This window comes from Ctenopharyngodon idella, chromosome 16 (genome assembly GCF_019924925.1).
Source record: "Ctenopharyngodon idella isolate HZGC_01 chromosome 16, HZGC01, whole genome shotgun sequence".
NCBI classification, from domain to species: Eukaryota; Metazoa; Chordata; class Actinopteri; order Cypriniformes; family Xenocyprididae; genus Ctenopharyngodon; species Ctenopharyngodon idella.
This window is the reverse complement of record NC_067235.1, coordinates 23034121-23057513: the sequence shown is the minus strand read 5'-3', so window position 1 is coordinate 23057513 and position 23393 is coordinate 23034121.

Below are 23393 nucleotides of genomic sequence, written 5' to 3'. Positions count from 1 at the left end.
TAATTCCAAAATGATTCCAGGAGTAACATACTGTTTATCCCGTGTGAAAGTGCCAGTGAGCGTTTACTCTATCGTACTCTCCTATTACAATCCGATTGCTCCCTCCAGACTTGAGTTAAGCTGAATATCAGAGCCATAGAAATCTGGCCGTAAATTCATTGTGTTCATGTCAAGTTTTCTGTATCACAAATCAGACTCTAAAATACTAGGGAAAATTTTACAGCACGGTCCATTTCCAAAAGGACACGCTCTGCCCGGCTGTCTGTTCTCTTTCTGTTTGGCTCATCAGTGGCCAGGCTGTGAGGTCAGATGGCCGTTGGACACTGGACAGCCTTGTCCCTCAGGGTTCGTGGCTCTGCAGACCAGAGATGATTAAATGTCTAATGAGTCCAGTGTGAAAATCCAACACCATCTGGAGGGTACGATCATCCTCTGTTCATCCAACAGATCTGGAGGACCACCCTAAGAAACAGGCCTGTGAACTTTGCACGCGTGTGTATGCGCCAAGCTGGTTATGTATTAAAAAAAGCAACTATATTTTTTTCTGTTAGACATTAAATATACTTTGAGGCAAAAATATATATTGGACCAAAAAAAAATCCCATAAGGCCAAAGGAAATAATGAAGAGAGTATTGAGGGCAAACAAGCTTAACTGTGAAGTTTTAATCCATTTCTCAAATTGTTTTGGACAGTTGTAAAACGAGCATAAGAACTGTTTTCCGGGTATTTTTCGAATTTCAGGATCCACTTACTTTCTTAGGAATAGTAATCAGGACCTATGAGATTCATTCCCACTCTCTATATGTCAAATGCTGGACTGAATAACAAAGAAATCATAAAACTGTGGAGAAGAGAAAAAGGAATTGAATTCTTGTTGAAAGCATTTGATAGCGGTAATGAAACGCTTGGGGGAAAACTGTGAGAAAAATGGGATGCTATATAGCCACATGGAGAAATTAATGGATGATAAAGAATGATGAATGAATTGGGTAGAAATGAAAGACTTGACTAAAATGAACATTTACAGGTTTTCAAGAGTATCTAAAATGAAAATGAACTACAAATTGTGGGTCAGTAATACATAAAAACTGAATTACCTTAATACCTTAACAATTCTGTTAAAAAGCTGTGCTTTAGGCACATTTATATTATGTTTTTTTTGTGAGTGAATTTTGATATTTGTTGCAAAATAGAGCATTTGGAAAAGATTTATTAGTGGTAAACATGGCATTCATTGAGTGCACGTTTTCCCCCCAAAAGGCTTGTTTTAGGCAGTAAAACAATTATGAAACAAAATAATTTATAAAACAGCGACAATGTAAAAATATCCAACTTATGTTTTGGCCAAAAGTATTGTAATTAATAAACTGTATGCCCTCATGTCATTCCAAACTTGTGTGACTTACTTATGAAGACACAGCAGCTAAAAGCTCACTGTACTCATCAGATTTTAGACCGGAGTGTCAGCAGACAAACCCGTTTGGTCACCCCACAGCGATGATTACTCCCTTAACTGCTGATGTCATTCTGTTGCGTATTTACCTCATGTTTTCTTCACCCTCATTTATTCTCTCGCTTTCTTTGTCTCTAGGAGACAGTTTTCTTTGCTGGTTGTTCTCTTATATATGCAGGCTGTCAGCTGGTGATGCCCTTGACTCACGACCTTGACGGAAATGATGGACCTTAATACAGGAATGTATTTTTTGTTTAATCAGCAGGCATGTGCACTAGTGAAGGGTCTTACAGGAGCAAAGGCCGCCCCCCAGGTAAACAGAACTGTATTACTGCCCTGTGGGCAGCCGCACGCTTCTCCCGTTTTCTGTTTATTTCATCTCAGCTGGTTCACACATTAACGCAGTAAGGTCCTTTCAGAACACATGCATGAAAAAATCCATATTTAAAAGATTAGGACAAAGGCCCACAGGATGAATCAAATACACAATCGCAAATTCACAATGATTTATCAAACAACGAAAATCATAAACAGCTATTAATCCTGTCTGGACACGACTCTTTCCACGCCAAAAAAATCCCTCATGCTGTGTAGTCTTGGGAAAGGGGTGCAGAGCTGCTGAACATGTGGTGGTGTCTAATCACGCAGCACTGTTATCCCATTAAAAACCGATGCTGTAATTTCATTTATGAGACAGAACAGCAGTTGTCCTCCTTAGCAGGAAACAAATGAGATAAATATCTGTTTATCTCTACACTCTGACATGAAGTATATTAAGCAATGAATTAAATCCATTAAATCAGTTAATATGAGTGTGTGCATGGGTGTGAATGTCACTTTGACATCTATTCAATCAGATACGAAAAGATAAGTGTGGATGCCCCCCCACCCTTAATAACAGTATGCATTTACTGCTAATCTGTAACATATTATTTGTACAGGATGATTATGCATCATTCAATATATTGTTAAAGGAAGTAAACAGAAACATTTGCTTATTTAAAGGTAGTTGTTATAGCAAAACATTGAAAATCATTAAAGGGTAATATTACCCTTTAACGATTTTCAATTTGTTGCTATTTTTTTGCAAAGGCCGCCCCCGGGTGAAAAGAACTGTATTACTGTCCTGTGGGCAGTAATGGGGGGCCAGAAGCCCATAAGGAGATATTTATCCCATCTGTCTGATTTTAAATACATCTGATATAATTTTTCACAAATTATTTCTTTGAAAATGTGTCATTAATGTAAAATGCTAAATTCAGTGTTCATTAGAATTATATTAGAATTTACAATTTTTGAATAACACAGAATACTGTAATTAAATAAAAGACAAATCAAATAACACAATCTTTGTCAAAGAATTTAGACTGAATCCCAGTATGATTTTTGATTGAATGTTTCCACTCAATTTGACCCTTCGCCGGGAGTTTGACTGACAGGCGATCTAACCAGTCATAACGCAGAATCCGCCATTTTGTCCGACAAAGCAGTCAGGAGAGTTAGTAGATTAATGTTGGTGGACTTGAACTTAAAAAATGATGTGTACTGGCGTCTTTCTGTGGTTGTAATGTGGTTCACTCATGTTTATTTGATTATATAAATTAACTAGTAAGAAGAGATGATTGGTTTATGAGCCGTTTGATCTGAAGCACTACAGATTTGTCACAACACATTAAAGAGCCGGTATTTAAAAAAACGGTATTTAACGATATTTATTGTTTAAATTTCTTTAAAAATTACAAAATTTGAAATTTGAGACTTTCTTATCAAAAGTAACCTGCTCTGTTTTGTCTGCCGATACGTTGTCAGTGTCCTCTTTGCTCCGCCATGTATTTTTCACTGTGAGAACATGATGTGTGGCGTGAGCTTGTCGGACATAGCAACAGTAACTAAAGGAGGCGGGTCTTTGCGAACAGTCAAATTGACCTTTATGTTATGATTATTGATGAAGATTGTAAAAATTAAACAATACAAACAATATGCTTGTCCCAAGTCAAGACGAATAACTAGTTATAAATAACTAGAATAACTAAAACGTAACACAAAACACCCTAATGTACATTACTGATAACAAAAATGAGAAGTTTTATAATCATACTGTATGTCATGTCAGGGCAGGGAGTTTTTACTTTTTTTTGCCATAAATTATATGGCAATTCATAGTTTTTGCTTTTAAGAAAACACAATTTTGACAGTAGTAAACTTAAAAATAATGTATTTTTTTCACTGTTTATGGTAAAGTAATTGGATTTTAACCAATTAACAGGTTTTTACTGTATAGCATTTTTGCAGTTTTTTTCTGTAAATTTACAAAAAAAATTACAGTGTAGTGACATCTACAAGAGAAAAATTGTGCTATGGGGGAAATCTTACCCCGGGGGAGGCATCTTATCCCATCTTACCCTATTTGTGTGAAAAAGGGAGAATTATGTGCCATATCGTGGGAGGTAGCCGTCAGCAGTCTACCACAGACAGGTGATCCTTTTGTTTTATCTCAGGGAGAATGAGGGGTGAACGCCTGCTTTAAACTGACAAAACACTGCAGTCAAATATCACATCATACACACACATCCGCACACACTCCATTTCTCTCTATCGCTACTGTCAGACCGGGATGTCTCTTCCTATTTCATCAATCCTTCATTTCTCTCCTCTCCAGTTCCATCTCTCCCGCCTCTCCTCCTTCGTTTGTCCTCGCGTCAGTCCATACAGAGCAAACAGACATATTGCCGTTGCACACGCTGTATGCGGAAAAACCTCTTCTCGCTTCCACAACACTATCTTTTAATTAACACCCACTTCTTTACAATTCATTTCTCTCAATTTGCCCTATTAGTGTAAGCATATAACTGCAAATCTTTGCTAGTGCTAATTTTATATTCACTTATTAAGGGGCTTATTAGAGCTCATATTAAATTAAGGATTGAAAAGCTACTTGAGAAAGGGAGAGTGGAGGGCAAGAAAGCAATGTTGTTTAAATGCATAATTTCCGATGTTTTAGTCATGGTTAAGGACTGTGGGCATCTATACAGTATGTTAAAAAATAATGTAACATGCTTAACTATAAATGGTTTTTAGACATTTAGGGTCTTTGTGCTATTTAGCAAGGCATTTAGATTCAGCTATTGGCTTGCTGCCACCTGTTTTGATGTATTAAAGGCATATTAAAGGCGCACTCAGCAACTTTTTGCTAATTAAAAAGTTGTACACATAAAGAATAAATAAATAAATAGCACTTTGGAAAATATCATTAAAATGATGTACAATCGTGTAACAACCCTTGATGCAGGGCTTGACATTAACTTTTTTGCTCATCAGCCACTGTTGCTAGTGGTTTTCCAAAGTTACTAGCCACTCAGCATTTTCACTGGCCACAATTTTGCTGTCGGGAAATTTCATTTTATGATTAAAGTTGACTTTGGCATACTAAAATTGCTTGATTTTGAGTCATTTTACTTGATTAGCTAGATTTAAAACCCTTTTAAACTTTCAAATGCAGACTGACCACCCAAATCAAGACTACATTGTATATCAGCTGGTATATACAGGTGGGCAAGGGGTGGGTGATATGACCATAATATGATAAATTTTATAATTGTATAAGTTATTTTTGTTAGGCCATATAAAAAGAACAAAGAAGCAAATTTGCAAATTACAAATACAATAGTAAATTAAATAGCCTAAACTCTTTTTTCAGATACAGTAGGTTTATTTAAAATTTATTTAACATCTTTTGTTGTTTGACTAACATTAATGACATACAGATATTTAATTGGGCTGCTGAATGCATGTATGTAATATACTGACACATATCCAGTTTTTACCCACCTGTTTACGTCCACTTAAGCCATAACCGACTGTATTCACGCGAGATACTCCACACAATGGACATTTTGACATCTGTGTGTGCATGTATTTGACTATTCAGGGGCAAGGAGAACTGATCGCGCGCATGAGAGAGAGAGAGAGAGAGAGAGAGAGAGAGAGAGAGAGAGAGAGAGAGAGCGCTTCTGTTGTGTGTCATTCAGCGCGATTCCGCCAATCCCGCCTTCACTAACTGCAAGTTAATCGTTAACAAATTGTGATCAGATTGTAAATTTGTGCTATGACGAGCTTGGCTACCTTTGATTAGGCTGTAGGCTGAAATATATTCAACCCGCCAAAGTGGCTAGTGGGAGTGGCTGTCTTACCCGCCACAGCTAAAATCTACCCGCATTTGGCGGGTTGGCGGGTGTTAATGTCAAGCCCTGCCTAGATGTATTAGTCTAATAGAAAAGGCTAGGATGGGTTGGGATTAAACTCCATTTCATAAATTTGTGTAGGAGTAGTAATAAGTCTCAAAACAAAAGATAAACAGATAGCTTTGATGTGAAGCACAGCTGTTAGTAAACAAATTTCATGCCTCCAGGCCACTAGGTGTCAGTCCAAAACCATTCATACCAATTGGATGAATAAGATCCACGAAACTTGGCTGCGTCTGAAAACTTAGGCAGCTGACTTGTTGCTTCGCTGCCCTTTCAGGCAATGACTTTGCAGGCAGCGTTTGCGCATGAAGTTACATCACAAAACTGATTTCGGGCAGACTTCTGAGGCAGCATAACATTATAATGATCTACAAAGAAATAGAATGAGCTTTAATGAAAACTAAGTGAATACTAACTAATAGTAATTTCTCTTTAGAAATGACATCAAAAGTGGAAAATGGTCAAAAACATACATTTACACACAAACTGACTACCAACCGCAACTTTTAGATGCCATCTTTCTTTTTTTAGCTTAACTGTCATGGAATGGAACACAAAGGATTGTGGGATATCAAAGGCAGTGAAGGATACATCTATGCTGACTTCAAAAATCGATCAGATGAAGGTATCTCAGGAGACAGAAAGTGAAGTTAACATTGAATTCAGACATACCTTGATGCCTTCCTACCTTGCAATGCATCCTCTGAAGGCAGCATTTTTAAGATTTCAGACACAGCCATAGTGAACTATTAAATGGGGAAGGCCATTCATAGTGGTGACCAAAATGATAGTGGATATTATCGAGTGCACTCATTCAATCCTATAATGCACCTCAATATCAAGTGTACAACCGATAGTGGCTAGTCGTTAGAGAATACCCATGCTCTGGGATCATTACATCTAATGAATTCCCACGTTTTGCCAGAAGATGGTGTCTGGTGCACAGAGTGTCCAAATTCACCTGCTTGTTTTTATTCATTCATTCAGTAGACTATTAGTCAAGTAATGCCAAATGAGGGTATAGGGGGCGACCTTTCTGAGTTCATTTTTAATGGTTCAACAATGTCCTTTCAACATCCTCCATCAAACCCCAAGCTTTATTCTTCGTTTTGATTCACTGATTACATTAAAACAAGCTATAGGGTCACCAGTATTAATATTTGTGTTTAACAAAACACTTCTACACATTATAATGAAAGCACAAATCTTTATATGTCACATGTAAAATGTGTCCATCTAGAATGTTCTTTTCTATTTGAATTACATCTGTTGCTTGGACTTCTGATCCTTGCAGATAAACAACAGCATGTAACCAATCATTATTTGCAGACCCATGACCCAACCAATCATCTCAGAGATAGTGGGAGGGATTAGTTCAGGCTATATACCAACAGTGGGATTTGACTTGGGTCACAAATTTCAGTCAGTCTTTTCTATCTCAGTGTCTAATAACCAATGTATATTCACAGTCATGGGCAGCAATCTTGTTATTTTAGTCAGTGAGTTTGCAGTGTTGACACTTTTCATACAAATGCTCAGAGTCTGTAGACAGTGATGTGTATGTTTTTTGCACGTTTTGTAAAGCCATAAATCAGTTGTTGACTCAGGATATTACTGAAGTGGTTAAAAAACTTTACACTTAGTAAGGTTTGACCTCTGAGTAAAAAGGACACTGACAGAGTACAGATAGTGAGAAAGCTAGTTAGTTAATGTAGTTAGTAAGGCTGACAACACATTTTTGATGGGGTTTTTTTTAACACATTTTTTTCATTCAAAATGTCACATTTTGGAATAAATTAAGACACTTTTTTTTCTTTCTACGGCTAATTTTATGAGCACTAATTTTATGTATCTTGAATATATTTTCACACTTTTTATCATAGTTTAACAAAATTACAGTTTGATTGGAAATGAGACACAATAAATACTGTTCGCAAGTGATATTTACGCAATTATATTTTTTCTTAACATTTCACGTCTCATATCTTAATCTCTTCAATGACACTTTTGTTTCCTTGATAACCAAGTTCACTAAATTTTAATAACTTTATTAATAGCAAAACTGTTGTTTGTAGTTAAAATGACACCTAATTCAAAGGTGTAATTCATGTAAATATTGAGATGATTTATTTTTACATTTTCACAATAAACATTAGAATGAATTGTCTCTTTCACTGTTTGATGAGATAATCAGTTATATTTAATTGTTTATTAATTGATGAGAGATATATGAAATATGCTGCTCTCATGCTCTCAATAATTATTTTATATAAATATACAAATATTTTTACAATGAATTTTCATATTTGAAAACTGAAATGGTAAAACAAAAAAAATCTATACATAAAAGGCATTGAGGTGCTGAGAGAGAAACCTTTATCCTGAAATGTATATATCTTGCAGGGCTGCACAGGATAGTTTTGAATGCAGTAAAAGTCTTGCAGTTAAAATGTACCATGTTGTGTGGTGTGTTGTAAAATAAACAATGATATTATAAAATTATACAGCCATCAGTAAACTCACCATGTCCATTGTTTGCTAAAAGCACTAAGAACTTGCGTGGGACTCTCTTGAAACGCTAATATTCTGCTGTCAGTGCCACAATAAAACAGCCTGTATGAGTAATCTAGCCCAAAGCTGCTCTCATCTCGGGACAAGCGCCTCTGCTGCTGAGGGCACAATTTACGAAATGTGCTGAACACAGCTTTCGGTCTCTCATTTGCATGAGTTGTTATTGTTTGAAATGATAAATAAATTGAAAGCGCAGATGAAAAATGGCCAGTCCTCAATAAGACAGTGTGTTTTTACTGGAGCATGAAGCTAATCTGAAGCTTTTCTCTTTTCACCATTACCCATAATGCAGAGGAGACAGAACGCATTCGCATAAAAACATGCACTGATGGCTTTCTGACGCCTTCTCCTCATTTTCTGCCTTCGCAGAGATGTGAGGAGATTGCATAAACTTCTGTGTTGTAATTCACTCACTTCAAAAATCTGCGGTATTAAACCGGTCATCCGATTCTGAAACAATCCACAAATAAACAGGTTGGTTTATTGAATTGGTGGAAGTTTGCTTTTGTGACTGACATTTTATGCTCTTCACAGTATGTTATGCAGATCTTTGGCCAGATGCACATATCGATGCAAATGAGAATGTCAAATGGCGAAGAATCTTTTCACATGACTGAAAACAAATAAGAATAATGGCAAATGAAAAGTGACAGAAGTGATCATTATAATTGCCCTGTGTTAACACAAAGAACTAGAGTAAAGAATGAACAGCTTACCAGAGCCAACGTGTTTTTTTTTTTTTTTTTACTTTTCAATTTGACCGAAACCTGTTAGTAGACGGAGAGGGAAGAGGGAGTTAATCAAATCCCTTCATAATTTTGAGAGTGTCCAATCAGTCCAGACCAACCACCTCTGATTTTACCAACAGGTCTTGATTAACGTTAATCTGAATCCCAAACGAAATCACAAGCCTAATCAAATTCAACATTCTCCAAGAGCCATTGTACAGATCATTACCAAATCCTCTTGACTTTGTCTCAGGTCATTTGAGCCTCAAATTAGACTGCTTAGATACCTGTGAATTAAGAAGCAGCCATGAGATCAGTGCGTTCGACTAATGACATTAGTCAATATAAAAAAGTTGCCAGATCATTGGACCTGTATGAATTTTTAAAATGGATACTTGAGAAAAGTCTGCCATGTATAACAGGAGTTTTCCACCCCTCCCTACGGGCTCTCGCCAGCTGCGGTGGTAGAGGAAACATTGGCAGAAAGTCTTCGCCTAAAGAAGCAACATCCATCACACTTGTTTGTCTTTCAACTCGGCCATCTTGGCAGACATAAAGAAAACCCTTCACCAATTGTGAAACAACAGCAGCACTTCTTGAGTTCCTCTCCACCGAGTCATTGACAAATCACTGGCTCACAAAAACTGCCACCCCCCACCTTTACCGAAAAACACATTTCTCGTTCTCTCCCACCCTCCCTGGGGGTCGTGAGGTTGCCTGGCTGACAAAGATGGCTGGGATGAGATTTCTCTCAATGGGACCCGGACACATGATAGACAGCACATGACTAAAGACTTCACTGATTGACGGAATGAGTGAGAGAGAGAGGAAGATAGCGAAAGGAGAGAGACTCACACACACCCAAGCAGATAGACAAAGGAAATAGATGCGTATGGAAAGAGACAGGCTGAGGGAAAGGGAGAGAACAGGGACGTCTGTGTGTGTTGCGGTGAGAAGGACGTGTCATCAGCAGACATGTGTCTGCAGCACACAATGGCTGTCTGCAGCTCCAGCCTGATGTTGGTATCAGAGCGATTGTGCTGCTCCAGGGGGAGCCTGTGAGCTCTGGGACGAAGGGAATCACGGAGAGGGGGGAATGAGCCCGCGTGTCAACGTTCTGTGCAGAAATTCTTCTGAAAGGCTTGCAACAAATGCACATGATTTGGTTGAATTTTATATGTTTGTACATTTGTGTGTGTTGTTCATGCATTTCTGCATGATAATATTATTTATATACTGTACAATAAGTTTAAAAGTTTGAGTCTGCAAATTTCATGTTTTTGAAAGAAATCTCTTATGCTCACCAAGGCTGCATTTATTTGATCAAAAATAAAGCAAAACAGTAATATGAAATATTGTTACAATTTAAAATAACACTTTTCTAGTTTAAAGACCCCCTGTGGTCAAGTTTTTAAAGTGAAGTGATGTGACGTGAAGCCAAATACTTGATTTCGCTTTACGTCAGTATTGAACACACGCACCGTGAACACATACCCAGAGCAGAGGGCAGACTTTTTCTTTTTTTTTTTTTTGCTGCGGCACCCAGGGAGTGATTGGGGGTTAGGTCAAGGGCACCTCAGTTGTGGGTAATGAGAGTGGAGGAGAGCGCTGTTCATTCACTCCCCCCACATATATTTCCTGCCGGTACTGAGACTCGAACCTGCAACCTGCAACCAGCAGGTTACAAGGTCCGATTCTCTAACCATTAGGCGACAACTGCCCATGTTGTTTCGTCAGGCCCCCACATGTTTTAATGTTGTTTTCAACACAATTGCTGAGTATTTTCTCCTTAAAACTGCAGTGACCTAAAGACAGTCTTATGTTCCTTACGTCACAAACTACCTTGTAACCAATCACGTCAACGTGCAGGCAGGCTTTAGCATATCATTAACTATGCTCTGAAGCAGGGGAGTCTCATGAGAAACCAGGTTATCCCGGTATATTTTTCTGTTGATATGAAAAATCGTGTACATTTAGCAATACAGTGAATTATGTATATGATGTATATTAAGATGTTATGATGAACTATTTGCCTTTCTCCACTGATGTTCTAAGCTGTTCAAAGTGTTTCTAATGATAATGAGGGCAGACTAAGATGGCGAACAGGAACATGGTTTGTGTAAGCAACACATTATTAGCTGTTTGATAACGTAGTCAAACAAAAGGCTAATCATATTTATTACCGTTATGTGTCTGACATTGTAAAGAGCCATTCTGATACATTCTGATACATCGACTTTGTAGATGACCATGTGTAATTCACTCTCTTCCACCTCTTCTGAATCAGTTTCTGGGTCAAACATATATGGCTAAATTAAACCAGTATTTCCACTTGCCATTGTAAGCGTTTACTACAATAAAGTTGACCGAGTGGATCTCTGAGCTGGTGTGAGTGAGTAGAGGTGGGGCTAATTTGCATATTCATAGATCCACATATACTAAATGAAGTAAGGGTGTAGAGTTACTATTTTGATTTGATACTCAAGAAATGATTATTAATATCAATGTTTAATAGTTGTGCTGCTTAATAGTTTTGTGGAAACTTACTTTGATTAATAGCAAGTTCAAAAGAACAGAATTTATTTGAAATAGGAAAGTTTTGTAACATTACAAATGTGTTTACTGTCACTTTATGTGATCAATTTATGATTGGACGTCCTTGCAGAATATAATTTAATTTCTTTCAAAAAAAAAAAAAAAAAAAATCGTACTGACCCCAAACTTTTTTCAAATGTGATTCAAAATAAAATATAATATAATATAATATAATGTAATATAATATAATATAATATAATATAATATAATATAATATAATACTAAATGTATAGTATTTAATAATTTTATAAAATAAATTAAAACAACAGTAGAAATGTGATCTACTCATGAACGTCTTTTTAATGTAGTCTTGGTCTTTTCTATATATAGGTTTGTTATTGGTTTTTGATATGAGGGCATGTTACACAATCTGTCCATCTTCGTTGGCATCTGGCTACTTTAACTGGCTTCTACCAAATGACAGTTGAATTTGTGCCAAAATACTCTAGAGTTTAATTGCACACAGCCTTTTTCTCTTCATTTATTTTACTATCCTACAATTATGCCTAATTTTAAGGCTAGTTACATCGCTCAGTTTGACCTTACTGTATCATTATTTTTTTCCTTCGGCACAGGCTTGCGGTACATTTTTTGAGGTCGTGACCCACCAGTTGAGAACCACTGCTTGAAGAAGAACCATTGAACTTGAGACTTTCGGACTCTCTAAGAAACTTTGAATGGAAAGAGGGGTTTTGAGATATTTAGCCATGCGGACCGATTAGCGGGTGAATTCAAGGATTATCTGAAAACACTCCAACACTCCAAACTTTCATTTTAAACTCCACTTAATGTGTCCCCACCCGTCTCCGTTCATCCCCCCATCTCTTTCTGCCCCCCTACACTTCTCATTTTCACTCGCTTAATGACATGTAATAGGGATTTGTTTCAGGCTTTCACACTTCATTCACAAAAGCTGAAATCCTCCGGGTTAAAGGCACTGTGACAACCAATGCGGCGTAATTTTCCTCCCTGTCATTATTAGATTAGCACTTGTAACATCGGAAGAATAAATTGGAGCATCTCCCAACGAACGCTAGCTGTAGGGGTCTAATGTGCATCTCTGCTGTTTGTTTTCTGGTGCACAGCAGATGGAAAAGCCAGAAAAGCCAGAGGTGCAACATACTCTGCAGAAATGTGATCATCATTAGTGACTCGATGAGTGCGTTTTGCCTTTAGCAAAGCATTTGAGAATTCAGTGTAACCTCAAGTCAGAATTTGAAAGGTTATTTGTTTTTTTTACTGTTGTAGTTGTTTTTAAATGTAGTTTTTGAATGGTCACAAAAAGTGATGAGTAAACATTTTAATCAGTATTTTTTGGTTTGTTTTTCACTAAAAATATCTGAACATTCAGTATGAGAAGCAACATTGTTCAAATTCTTTTTTATTTTAGATATTATTTTAGATATTGTTGAATAAAGTCGTTATTTTGTTTTTTTGGTGCAAAAAAAGTATTCTCTGCGCTTAATAACATTAAGGTTGAACCACTGTACTCATATAGTTGTTTCAAAATTATTATTAATATTCCTAACCCATTTGCAAATTGTTTGTCCTTGTTTTAAACACAAACCTCATTAAATTTTGCTAGATTAATGCTTAATTAGAAACTTAAGAATACACAACTCAAGCTGCATTATTAAATATTATTAATATTTACATTAAATATTAACATATAATATGTTGTATTAATATATCAAATATTATGATTGTACACCATTTTGGACCCCAGTTTAGACCTTCAGTCACACATGGCATTGAACTTAAATGCAAGTGCTTTCACCTTCAGCACAGGTCTGGCCAAGAATAGCCAACAGGGGTTGGTTGATTGACTTTCTCTGTGAAGGGTAATTGATTGGCGGGGGATTACGTGGGAAGCTTGGCCCTTGATAAAGCGGGAGGGGAACCGTGGATGAGCAGCCAAGTGATTTGTCCTGTCCATACATGTCCCTGTCTCACTTCATTACCGTATGGCTCTTACCTCCTCCTCTACCCAGCACAGCACGGAGGTATTTGTTACATCCTGCTGCACTCATTGCTTTCTCTCTTGATTAAAAAGTATCTACTTCACTTTTCCCATTCCTTTTCCAACCCAGACTGAGATGTACGTCTGGAGGGGGAATAGCCACAGAGGAGCCTGTGGATAAATATTTATTTAATAGCTGCCAAAAGCTCTCTTTTATTGTTGGTCACTGCTGAGATGGGCAGACGGAAAAAGACTCCTTTATGAGGCAATCAGACAAAACGGGCTCATAAATCACATGCCGACCAGCAAGCTGCCATGTATCAATGAGGGGGTCATTGAGGTAATGACATAGACTGAGAAAATGTTCCCAGCATGCAAAAAATCATATACAATTACAGTTAATGCTTTACTTTGTTATTTTAGGAAATTACAAGAGCTCTTAGCACACATATGCTATAGAAAAATGGAGATTATGCGTATTAAAGTGGCCATTTTTGAACTTGCTTTAAAATGAATTCATTTCATTTCTTTAGGCACTTTATTTTATGGAAGGAGTCATTAACTTGTTGCTTCCAAGTCTTCCATCTTGATACAGCATGCTTGAAGGATGTCAGCACCTTTTTTATTGTTAAAAATTCAATTATTGACACATGTACAGTACAGAAACATGCCCATTTTTCAACAGTTACTTCATTTATCAGTCAAGCTAATGGTATTTAATGAAAATACAGTATACTGTTTAAAAGTTTGGGGTCTGTAAGATATTTTAATATTTTAGAAAGAAGTCTCTTGGTCTTACCAAGGCATTTATTTGAGGAAAAATACAGTAAAAACAGTAATATTGTGAAATATTTGTTCAGTCATTACATCAGCAGTCATTACTCCTGTCTTCAGTATCACATGATCCTTTAGAAATCATTCAAATATACAGATTTGATGATCAAGAAACATTTCTTATTATTACCAATGTTGAAAACAGTTGTGAAGTTAATATGTTTGTGGAAACAGTGATACATTTTTTCAAGATTCTTTAATGAATAGAAGGTACAAAAGTGTTTATTTGAAATAGAAATCTTTTGTAACTTTATAAGTCTTTGCTGTCACTTTTGATCAATTTGATGCATTCTTGCTGAATAAAAGCATTCATTTCTTTAGTACTCACTGTGCATCTTTACACCTCAGTGTTTGCCATGAGAACTATACCACAATCTGTAGATGTCAATCACTCAAAGCTTTTTACTGGGAGAGAGCAGAAACATCCTCGAAACATGGCCCAGATTTGTGCTATATTTACTCAAGCAAGATGGAATTCCACATTTGCTGAAAATCTCATGAGCTGTTTTTCACTCTCTTGAGACGCCAGAACTTTTGCCGGTAGATTTGCAGTAGGTTTGTCCTTTTGTGTGTGAGTGTGTGTGAGTGTGTGTTCATATGTGCGCGATGAAGGTGGTATGAAGTTTGTTGTTGGAGTTTGCGGTGATGGCTGGGATTTAAGAATCTTGAGAGAATACACCATTACAGCTTTCCCCAACAACCTGTTGGAGATGTAAAATCTGTGTGCTGAAAACAGAACATTATAAGATTTCCCCAGTGGCGTCAGAAACATTTGATTATCTGCATATTAGTGTTAAAGAAATAAGTCACTGTTTAGATTAAAGCTGTTCCATTTGCACAGAAATCTGTTGGTACAGAATGCAGTACACTGAAAAACATATCGTGAGTATGTTGTATCTGTAAGGGAAATTTTGTGTGCATGTAGCTTTAAATGTGTTTATTCTTAGCTTGTATCTAATGGCCCAGTCACTGCCTTAACTGTAGCTTGACATGGAGAAATACAGACCTTTTTTCACAATAATTGCTAAAGCTTTTAAACTAAAGAAAACGGGTGGATGTCAGATCATTGAATTGCCGCTACATAGCACAAATGCTAGTGTTATATCAAACAGTGTTGGGTAAGTTACTTCAAAAAAGTAATTAATTACTAATTACTAATTACATCATCAATATTGTATTCAAAATGCTTTTCTAATTACTCTGTCTGAAAAGTAATTTAATTACTCAATAAGTAACTTACTAAATACTTCTTAAAATCCCTATAAACCTTGACCGGATAGACAATAGAAAGGAAACTCTTTTAATAATTTAGTCAAACATGGAATAGTTTAGCCTTTTATAGATTTTTAAAACATTTTAACTTTATTAAAACATATACAATAATACTTTTATTTACTTTATAATAGGCTACTTACATTTTTTACACAAATAGGGATGTTACTATACCAAAAATCTAGTAGTCGATACTGATACCACCAAAAGTGCACAATACTCGATACCATAGTCGATACCACGGTAAAAATATATAAAAATACAAATAAAACAATGCTATATTTTTTTTTCCAGGTAGGTCTAATAGTAGTAAGTAAAAAGACCACAGAAATTGAATAATCAAATATAAAAGAACTCTCCATAGTCATAACTGTATAAATTAAATATAGATTAATCCTTATTAAAGCTTTTCTTTTGTTGTTTGATTATCATTTATAATACAGACAGTCAATAGTAGACAGTAGCATGTTTTAAAGGCTGCTGTCACTAAGACCTAATGGACGGAGACAATATGCTGTTACACATGCTGTTCACATTCACATAACCAACGCGAATATATGCCAAGACGGGCATTTTGACATAACTGTGTGTATATTTGAACATTTATGTGTAATAAACCGTGAAAATTTGACACTCGCGAGAGGCGGCTATGTGTGCGCACTTTGATTGTGAGTGCATTGACTGAAGACCGTCTCTCAGAGAGCGCGCGCAGTTTTTTCTCTCTAGGACATAGGTTACATTTTATCGTAATGTTCTTGCCTACCTGTGTCAAAAAAAAGTGAAGTAATTGGATTATTTCCATTCTGCAAAACAGCCACTCGCTTCAGCCGACATGTTCAGACAGCGACTACGCAGCCAACTGGTGCGCTCAACTGCACTACAGCTAACGATTTTAAAGAGGCAGCGTTCACTTTTACCTTTAGACGACAAATTTAGATTCTAAATTCAATATTGATTTAAACAGAACTGTTGAACTAATTTACAGTATGTAACGCAAGTACATTATAAATAACTGTAATTAAATTACCTAAAAATGAACAGTAATCCCTTACTTTACTTTTTCAGTGGATAAGTAATTTAATTACAGTAACGTGTTACACGTTACACCCAACACTGACATCGAAATGTTGATTGAATACCAAGAGTAGACACTTTTTTAATAAAATATAAAGGGCAGAAGCAATTCCCTAAAGGACTATAATAACCCATATTTAAAATTCTGTTTGCTTGAATGGTTTATTTTTGCAAGGGTCAAAGGTCATTTAAATGAACTATGCATGAATGTGAATGACTGTGTGTACTGGCTGTCTTAATCTTTCAAACAAACAATAATTCTTGCCTGGTACATTTCTTGTCATCCTTATAGTGTTTCTGCCTTCTTACTCAGGCAGCCATTGTGGTTTATATCACTTAGCTTGTTTGCACGCTATTCATGTGAGCTTGTATGATTGGCATTTCATGGTATTAAAAAAAAATCCTGTAACACATTGATTACATGCTGTCTGTGCTACCATTGCACTCGACTGCAGGCTAGCAGTAGCCATAATGCTAACAGTACAGACCATACAGTTAATGGCAACCCATTAGCGATTATTTTACTGCTTTGGTTGAAGTTATATAAAGGTCAGGGGCCTCATGTGCTGTATGCACAAAATGAGCATCGCACAAGACCCCTGACCTTTAGATAGCTTTAACCAAACCAGTCAAAATGTGAATCACTAATGGGCTACCATTAACTGTGTGGTCTGTAATGTTAGCATTACATCCAGTCTGTAATTGATTGTAATTTTAGCATACACAGACTGTAATCAGTGGGTTAGTGGATTTTTCCCACACACATTTCATTTAATACACCACATCTTGCATAAAAGTTGAGTTAAGCACTTGAATCAGAAGTGATCTTCCAGGTAATGTAAATTTATATTCATTTTATACTAATTGAAAAGATGATAAAATATATTGTATATATGACTTTTCCTGTGAAGATTAGTTTAATAACCATGAGTCATTAAAAACTTGTAAAGATTTTGATTCCTGAAGGTCGTGGGCTTGGAATTGTACGTTAAATTGAAGAAACCATTTTCTTATCAAAAAAAAACAAAAAAAAAACTTTCAAATAAAGAAAATTCTATGTTTTGACTCTGACTAATAGTAGACAGCAATGTGAAATCTATGTTTTACACATGGCATCAACAGGTGAAATATTAGAGATGATAATAACCATCAATGTTATCAGAAGCCCTAAACTAACCTTTTTAAATGTACAGTACACATTAGCTATTGGCATAAGTATTTACAACTAAATTTAACCTACAGGTAATGTATCTATCTGTATCTGTATAAAAATATTTGTATACTATTTTGTTAGAAGCTTAATCACCTCTGTGAGATATTTAAATATATGAACTATATATACTTGCCATGAAAAGCTCTGTAAAATAATTTGCAGTAACTTTTTCAAGTCAAATGATGACAATAGAAGGAAATCAATCATTGACCAGCTTTGTTCTCATTGTCTGCAGCCACTGACTGCATGTTAATCGAGATCCATGTCATGACTAAATCACACAAAGAATTCAAAATACCTGGCAAGGGATAAATGAAAACTCTTCAGGTAGAAGTTGCCCTTGTGTCAGGTTATTATTATTTTCCTCATTTTCGCAGGAAAGATTACAGCTTTAAACCCACATTGGTGCCGATTTAGACTCAATTTTCATGGAAGTTTGATGTCATTCAGACCTGCAGCGTGTGTGATGTCAGACGGCTTCAGACAGGCTTTAAAACTTCTGCACCTGAATCATTCTCTCCTGGGAGCTGGAGGCGGCCTATCGAAAGGTATAACAGATGTATGCTTACACACACACACACACACACACACACACAGAGAGAGAGAGAGAGAGAGAATCAGAGTGAGTGATAGCACAGCATTAGGCAAAGGAAAGAGACATAACACAAAACTGGATTTGCATACTGAGATGTTTGTGCAGGCCTTTGGGATCTCTTCTCCATCTAAAGTTGGTTGTTGCCAGGCAGCTGCTATATGGTGAACTAATGGAGAGTGTTGACTGGTGGATGAACCGCTCTGTGTGCTATAAAAAGTCATCAGATCATTCCTGGATCATTTGTGTACAATTCATTATCTGCTATGATCAGCTTTTTCTTGTTCAGGATCTTTCTTTGCTTTAATCATCACATTCTTTTTGGGCTCTCTGAGATCTAGCTTGACTTATGACTTTTTCAAAATCTTATAAGAAATGACTATAAATGAAATTTTGACTCGATAACAAGCTTAAACTGCCCTTTATGAATAATAACTTAAGTTTGGGGTTTTAGAGAGCCTAGATATGAAATATGAATAATTGCAATGCATTTTCACATGATAGGAATGTCTAACTGGTATATGTCAAGATTTTTTTTATTGTATTTCTTTGCTATGCATTTTTGCTGGGGTCAAGATGACCTCAGACAGACACAACAGTAATTGAACAGATATAAAACAGAGAGATAAAGCTTCAGTAATATCTGTCTGCTTTGATTAGGTCAGAGGAACATATTAAAATAATCTGAAGGGGAAAATAAAATGTTAAAAGGATAGTTCACTCAAATATGACTCTTTTCTTCTGTGGAACAAAAAAAAAAAAAAAAAGATATTTTGAAGGAATGTTGGTAACCAACCAGTATTGGTGACCATTGACTTCCATTGGGGACTAATAAAACATTGATACATTTCTCATAATATCTTCTTTTGTGTTCCACACAAGAAAGTAAGCCATACAGGTTTGGGACAACATGTCAGTGATCTTAAAAATACAAGATATAAAATGTATTTTATGTACAAACATAAAAATAGTAAATAGACAGTCTCAACAGAACATGAGGGTTAAAACCTGAATGACACCTTTATAGCTTATATCGCATGACAATGTATGCAAAGCCACAGCTCACAGGATATTCACTGCTTTTATCAGATCAATATTTATTCTGAGGTGGAGAAAATACTCAGCTAGATTTGATATTATATACACTGTGAGCCTGAGTTGGATGTTGTCTTTTAATCTTTAAAACTTTGATGATATTTCTTTTGAATACTGAAAGACCATACACCAGCAGACAGGATGAGTTTAAAAATAACACTGTCTGTGAATCATACAGATTAATGGGTAAACATCATACAAACAATATCAAATGATTCAGGCTGGGTACCAATCAAAGATTTTAGTTTTTCTTTTTTAATATATTGGGGAAAGCACAGAATTAAGGCAGTCTTTTATTTAGTGTCTTGATGATCACAAAAATGAATAAGTAGGTTGTTGTGCAGTAAAAATGAGAATGAGAAATTATATATATATGAAGAGTTCAGATGCAAAAGCCTCTAAGTGCCATCTGAAATGTTCTTCTAAAATGAACATTTTTATCAAGCTTGTATCTTTATGTTAAGTTATTTAACGTTAATGGCAATGAAAAGGACCTATTAATTGCCATTAAAGTGAAATTACTGAACCTAAACATACAAGCTTGATAAAAATGTTCATTTTAGAAGAAAATTTCAGATGGCACTTAGAGGCTTTTGCATCTGAACTCTTCATATATTAACCCACTAATATTATAATATTTAAAAAATTAACCTTTATTTTACCTTCACATTCTTACACTGTCCTAATCAAAACCCAGTAGGCAGATATTATTGAAGCGTTATCCATCTGTTTTACCAGGAAGTAAACATGCCATCATAGATTTTCATTTCAGATAACATTATGTCAGTTTGAGGTCAATCTGACCCCAGCAAAACACATTGTTAAAAGATACAATAAAATAAATCATATAAACAACTGGCGGGAATGTACGTCTATCCAGTCAGAAAATCCTAGACTGTGAAAATTCACTGGATTTATTCATGTCTGGGCTCTCTGAGTGAAGTTACACTTTTCAAGGAGGTTAGTTGATATGTGTTATCAAGTTGAATTAGATTAGTAAAAGTCATCATGTATGTTGTTTTGTTTTTTGTCACTGAAGGTCATTGTCATGTTATATTAAATGTCCAGTTTATGAGTGCAAGTATCTGGTCTTGATAAAAACTTGAAAAACTTGTTAAATCTTTCTTTATATGTGAGGATTTTAATCTTAGCAGATGCTTCATCCAGTATTATGCTATTTCTGTTCGCTTTTTCAGTGCTGCCAATACTTTCTTATGTTAATTATTTATATTTTGTGTGAAATGTGGTTAAAAATCATTTTATTACATTTCTATCCACAAACCCAAAGGAGGCCTGCAAAGCTGCTTATGCAATTTTTTTTTTTTTGTTCGTCCTTGCTTACAAATTTTTTTTTGTAGCAATTTTACTCAGATAACCCGGCAAACAGCCAGTGAGCCATCAAAGATTATTCCCAAAGCAATAAGCTTTATCTGTTCACCGAAAAACAGATTACAAAAGCCTGTAAATGCTTCATCACAGCTTATCACACAAACATTGTACAGATCACAGCCATCGATTCTAATGGAAAGACACTTGGAGAGGCTGAACTGGAGAGCAGAAGACGTCAATATGAGCAGGAGGAAGTAATTAAAACAGGTAATCCCTGATGGCACGAGGTGTTGATTCTTGCTCGTGCATGAATCTGCGGTTTTCGCTTGGCTATATTTAGCGTTGTCTGATTGTTTTTGAGGCTCTGGGACACTGCTGGCATCCGTTGTATTCATCTCTGCCCGGACATTACATTTCTAATTTATGTTTTGGCCTACAGAGACAGACTGAAGGTATTTATTAATTTGTGAGCTTTGCAAATGAAATTTACCATAACACTGTGTCTAAATCATCTGTGACCTCTGCTGGCATGTACGGAAGCTCACTCTTTGGCATGTGTCACATTTTCTGCTGATCTTATGACTGTGTATCTTATAGGGATAATTCACCCAAAAATAAAAATTCTTCATCATTTACTCACCCTTATTTCGTTCCAAATCAGTATGACTTTGTCTTTGTGAAACATAAAAGAAGATATTTTGTTTGTTTGAGTAATTAATGAACACAAACATGTGAAGGCCGCCTCTTTTCTCTGTTTTATTCACATCTGTGGCTTTTAAGATGGCATCAAAAGACTCATGATTCTCCATTTCATTGTATCATACTCCAGTCATTGACCTCCACAGAATGGCTCTTTGCTTTGACATTTGTGCATTCCCAGATTGTTTTGTATAACTAGAACATTTTTGTAAGAAAAAAATCAAGCTAGTAGATTATCATGCCCAAGGTTATCTAGCACAAACAAACAAATTTTCCTGTGCAAGGTTGCATATGCTCTACAGAAGCTCAGTTTTATTATGAACCATGATGGCATTGGGATGTTTTTTTTTTTTTTTTTTTTTTTTTTTATGTTCATAGCTGCATTTGAGATAAGTTCAGTGTTAATTCCAAATGAGAAATTATAAGTAAAAGAGAGAGGGAAGAAAAGGTTGGGTGTCGGGAACTGAAAGAGCTCATTATAACTTCAGTTATTGCTCCTCAGCCCTCTGCTTGAGCTTTAAAACCCTCAGACTCTCCTTTTGTGCTCCGTCAGCGACTTCTTTATATGAGAGCCGTGTGTGTTGGCTTCACGGAAGACTTATCGTGAAGAAATTTGTGAACAGAGAGTAAAATATCTTTGATGTTGGATATGCATGCTTCCCTAAAACCATAAAAGTGTGTTAAGATGAGAGAGGAGAGTCCCAAGAGATAGAGACAGAGAGAAATTAGAGCGCAGAGAGATAAGCCTTGGGTAAGAACTGGACTTTATTGGTGAGAAAATCACTGTAGTAACAGCAGCCGGAGAGCGGGAGAAGGTCGCCTCTCGGATCCGCCACTCCTTATGGTTAATCCGCCCGGACTCATACCGATGTTCAAAACATGCTGCATCCAAGGTCATTTCTGACAGATTTAGCAATTAATATTGCATCTCCTCCTGTTCTTGGAACTCATACATATTAAGTAATACTGTTGGATGAAGTAAAACTCTTCAGGTGTCAAAGAAAATAAAAAGAAAGGGAAATTGACAAAAAGGAAGGAAGCAGGAAGAGAAAAACGATGAGAAATGGGAAAAGAAAGAGAATAAAGGAATGGAAGAGGAAAAAGAAAATTAAAGATAAAAGGAAAATGGAATAATAGAGGAAAATAAAATAATAAAAAAGAAGAAGAGGGAAAAGGAAGAGGAAAACTAAAACGTGGTCATAGCCATGGCCTAGCAGTAAGTTTATGGATCTGTGGTGCTTGGGCTGATGATGTGAGTTTAATCTCGCTTTTGCCATTCCCATTCCCATTCCCATTCTTCTCCTCACAATTTCCTGTTCTCTATCTGTTATCACTTCCATTAAAGTTGCAAACCAATAAACATCAGCAGTGATATACTCTGGAGCACACAGTATTATTTAAGAGAAAATGATTGATGAGATTTTAATTGTGTGTGCACACATGCATGAGAGCAAATGAGCATGCTTGTATCTCATTATTAAAGACATCATTTTTCAAAGTTCTCATATTGATTACTGTCGTGCGATTTAATTGTGGCTGTAAAATATGATGCATAATGTTGGAAAAAGAAGGCTGAAATCGCCAGACTCTCATAATTCATCCGTATGTGTCATTTTAATGAAGCAGTAATTCTTCACCAGCTTGGCATTGTTAAAGAGACTTATTTGTACCTATAATTTGGTGTGGTAATATTACTCTTTCTAGAGGAGAATGGGCCCTGCTACCTGCTGCAC